Raw genomic sequence first — 5,000 nt, 5'->3', positions numbered from 1 at the left:
AAGCTTTCAATCAATACTCCTAAACCAGTTGGTTTTAAGGTATTAGGTGTTGAAGCACCCCTAAGGATTTACTTGCTCAAGCCTCTTTCCTTGACACATCTCAACCACAAGAATTTACTAGGATAACAACTCTTTGAGTTTTTTGTTTCTTTCTTTCTTTTTCTGCCTAGTAATTGATGCTCAGAGCCTTGGGCCATATTCCTTTTGCTTTTTTTTTTCTTTATTTTCTTTTGTTTTGTTTGCTGCTTCTTGGATCAATAGATTTTTGAGAATCTCCACAATACTTCTTTGAACTTCATGTCCCGCCTATGAGCTCCCATGCAAGTTTTCACAAGCATGCAACCTCAATACATAATCATACAACTAGAACCACCACTTCTCCTAATCTTTTGCTTGCCTCAAAATTGTTTAATTCCTCAATCCTTCTTTTTCAAAGAACTTTCATGTGATGCATTTCTTGGAAATTGAGTGCAAACAAGTTTTGAAAATGAGAATGTTGTGAATGATCAAACATCTTGCTTATTGAATTATATAGAAAGAAATTATACTATGCAGACAGGCAGGGTAATTAAGGATACAATCCAACTTTCAATCACAGCAATATTTGATGTAGAACAATCACTTAACAATACAACCTGTTGGAGTTCAATTGCTTTCCTTTTTCTCATCATCATTGTTGCTGACCTTCATGTTCATCTTTCTCCTTTTTGATGATGTTCAAACCTCCAAAAGCTTGTATGTCATTCTGCAATGATATTGAAAGTTGCTTGTTCCCCAAGCACTTGGAAACAATGGTTAATTTTCATGATTTATTTGCGGGCTTTTTGAACTTACTTTGGTGTGGGAACACCAAACTTAGTACCTTGCCCACGGTTAACCATGTGTGATAATTTCTTTTTCTTTTTCAAAAGTGATAGAACTGAAAACTAAGGAAAACAATAAAATGGCTAACTAGTTCGTCCAGTATGCTTGAAGCCTACATTATGCAGAAAGTGAGAATGTGTGTGTTAATGGGGTTTTGGTGGACACCAAACTTAGAATCCTTCATTCTCCCTTAGATTGTTTTGGTGTGCAACACCAAACTTAGCTTCTTGCATTATAGATAAAACTACTTAACCTTTTTATTGAAATAGATATGAAAAGAGAACTACCTCAGGTTGGGTTGCCTCCCAACAAGCGCTCTTTTATTGTCACTAGCTTGACATCTTGCTCTTTGATTATGGAGGCTGGAAATCATAATGCCTCAGTTTTTCTCCTCTTGCTGTAGGATTCCTTTCCTCCATGACCTGCACAATCACAAACAATCCAAATGAAAATTGGATATTCTCATGCCAGAATGTAGTCAGAGGATTAGTTGACACCATGTGTCAAACAGTTGGTAAACTTGAGAGATTAATGAACGAAAATCACTTCTCTTGTTTATTTATCAAGCTATGAGAATCATATTTAGCAGGATGAGCCAAGGAAATTTCACTCTATTGCTAGAATGAGGTTTCTATTAGCTCAGGCAAAACTTCAAACAGTTAGTGGGTTAGTAAAAAATTAAAGAAAAAGTGCTTGATCTAGATTACCACCTCACTTAATCATTGTCAATCTAATCAATCCCCGACAACGGCGCCAAAAACTTGATGAGTATTTTGGAGGAAAATAAATCTCTCCCAAAACACACAAATCCAACCGGCAAGTGTACCGGGTCGTATCAAGTAATAAAAACTCACGGGAGTGAGGTCGATCCCACAGGGATTGAAGGATTGAGCAATTTTAGTTTAGTGGTTGATTTAGTCAAGCGAATCAAGATTTGGTTGATGGTTTTGTGACTTGAAGAATTAAATTGCATTGAAGTAAAGAGAACAAGAAATAAATTGCTGAAACGTAAAGAACAAGAAATTAAATGGCGGAAGCTTAGAGTGCAAGAAATGTAAATTGCGGAATCTTAAAGCGCAAGGAATGTAAATTGCTTGAAATGTAAAGGGGATTGGGATGTGGATTTGCAGAAATTAAACAAGGAAAAATTAAATTGCATCAAACAGAAGAGTAAAAGGGAATTGGGATTGGATCGGATCTTATAGCAGAAAAGTAAATGAACATGGAAAGAAAGAAACAGAATGTAAATTGGGGATTTGGATCTCAGGACCCAGAGACTAGAAAACTAAGTCTAGATCTCAATGCCTTCCTAGATCCAATAAGAACAATTGCAAAGGAATTGTAAATTGCAAGAGAATAGATGAGAATCAAGTAACAGAAACGGAAATTCAAATTCAGTAAATAAAGCAGAGAGATCCAAGATTGAGATTGAAACAGAATTTCTTCAAATCTCCAACCCAAGATCCAAGACAAGTGTAATTGATATTGAAAGCAATAAAACTAAGAGGAAGAGAAGTGAATTCTCCTTCCCCAAGACAAAGAAATTAAAGATCACTCAATATCAAAAGCTCTCCGAAAACTATTATGAAAATTCCAAAAGAAAGCTCTCCAAAAACTTGAATTCTATCCTATTTATACACTTTTCAAAAATAATCTTCAAGCCTTGAGTTGGGCCTTTACTCTTGGTGGAATTGGGTTGAAAGAGGCCTTGGTTGATTGCTCTTGAAGTTTGAAGAAGAACCAAAGTGAACCAATTGAACCAGGTTTGAGTTTTGCAAGAGTTGGACCAAAAGTTTGAGCCAAAGTTAGGTCTAACTTTGGCTCCAACTTTTCACATCAGCTAGCATATTCTGCTACTACTCATGTTGGTGCCAACGTTAGGGGTCTAACTTTGACCCTAACGTTGGACTTGTCTTGTATGCTAGTGGCGCCAACGTTAGCCTCCAAGTTAGGGGGCTAACGTTGGCGCAAACGTTGGCCCCTCTCCCTTATGTTTTCATGTGCCAACGTTAGCCTCCAAGTTAGGGGGCTAACGTTGGCGCAAACGTTGGATGGCCAGGGAGGAATTCATGTGCCAACGTTAGCCTCCAAGTTAGGGGGCTAACGTTGGCGCAAACGTGGGATGGCCAGGGAGGAAATTTCAAGTTCCAACGTTAGCCTCCAAGTTAGGGGGCTAACGTTGGGGCTAACTTCTTGCTTCCTGGTTCAATTTCACTTATTCCATTGTCCTCTCTTCACTCCTAGCCATTCCTCTTTGCTTCAACCTTTCTCCAAGCTTTCTTCACCTATCATTAATCTACCAAACTCATCAAAGCTATGCTCAAAATCATGAGATATTCATTCTTTCATAATATGCAACAAATATAGCATAAAACCTCATGAAATGGCATAAATTCATATATGGTTGGTTCAATCAAGGGAAACATGAAAATCTACTCAATTAGCTTGCTTGTAGCTCAAGAAAGTGCATAATTCTAATGAAAACAAAAGAAAAAGACTAGCTAAAATAGGCTAGGATGGCTTGTCATCAGCCGCTGGGCAGCTTTCAAAGGAAGGGACGAAGGAGACTCGAGGGACAGCCCGAAGCGTCAGGCGCTTTGGACAATAACCGAATAGCTGCACCGTCTAGATTAAGCCACACGCACTACCCACACACCGCTCATCCGCCACCACGGTCCGCAAACACAGCACGCCCGGACGAATCGCGCCCCGCACGCCTAGGCGCGTGCAGGCAAGCGGAAGCACACGAGGTAGCCGAGTCAGCGCCGCTGGGCAGGGTTCGGGGGAAGCGACGAAGAACATTCAAGGGACAGCCAGATGCGTGACGTGCTTCGGGCGATAGCCGAACAGCCGCACCGTCTTAAGCAACACGCCCAACGCACACTGCATCGGGCACCGTCGTACGTCGACCCTAGACGTAGGGCGAGCACGACACGTTGCCCCTCGGGAGTGGACACGAACAGGTAACCATCTTCCGCAATGTGCCCCCTCAAAGTGCTGGGACGAGCACGTCGCGTTGCCCCCTGCCCACGACACCCGCTGCCACACGCATATCCATCATCCGCGTCGTGCGCAACACTAGGCCTGGCCAATCGTTGGGCTGCGCAAGCCGCGTTGCCCCTCGCGGGGGCGCACAGGCCCCCGCCGTTCCCACGTCGTGCTCGGACTTGGGATGATCCCCCTAGTCCTGGGCCGAGCACAAGGTGTTGCCTCGAGCGTGTGCCCAAGGCACAACTCCACCACGCCATGCTCCCTAGGTGGTGCCTAGGTGGGCCGTGCACGGACGTGTTTTCCTTCTTGTTGGTCCTTCGGTGATCGGGGTTCACCGCAGCCAGACGCTCGTGCTCGACCTTGGACCCGTGGCGGGGGACCCCGGCGGCACACCACAACCACAACATGCTTGCTAGTGTGCCTAGGGGATGGCAAGGCAACGTGCATCTTGCTGGCATTGCGCCCAGCAAGCCTTTGGGCAACTCAAGTTTCAGCAGCACGACACCCCTCCCCCCTATAATAGGCTGCCGAGCCATTACCAAAGTGCCACGGGTAGACATCCTTTTCCGTGAGGAGACATACTCAAGGAAAGTGCACTAGAGGTCGAATTTTGAAGCCGTTTTTTGCAAAAACGTCTAGAAAAATAAGATCTTTCCATCCTCCAAATTTGGTGAATTTACATCGTCTGGATTTTTTTTGACGATTTTTTTAATGCCCGGAAAGACGGAAATTCAAAAAAATGAAAAACGAAGCAAACGTGCGATTTTTGACCTGAATTTTTTTGTGAAGCCTTTACATAATATTTCCAAGGTTCCCTCAAAATTTCACAAAAAATGCACAAGCCAATTCTGAGATATGAAAATTTGACTCCTCCGTTGCAACGCTCCGAGCCATCGTTGCAACGGCGGGTGCCTCTGTTGGGGCGGGGGAGCCCGGCGACACACCACAACCACAACGTGCTTGCTAGTGTGCCTAGGGGATGGCAAGGCAACGTGCATCTTGCTGGCATTGCGCCCAGCAAGCCTTTGGGCAACTCGAGTTTCAGCAGCATGACACCCCTCCCCCCTATAATAGGCTGCCGAGCCATTACCAAAGTGCCACGGGTAGATGTCCTTTTCCGTGAGGAGACATACTCAAGGAAAGTG

Source organism: Arachis ipaensis, chromosome B7, assembly GCF_059453495.1.
Source record: "Arachis ipaensis isolate K30076 ecotype BB chromosome B7, ASM5945349v1, whole genome shotgun sequence".
Lineage (NCBI taxonomy): Eukaryota > Viridiplantae > Streptophyta > Magnoliopsida > Fabales > Fabaceae > Arachis > Arachis ipaensis.
This window is presented reverse-complemented; position numbering follows the sequence as displayed.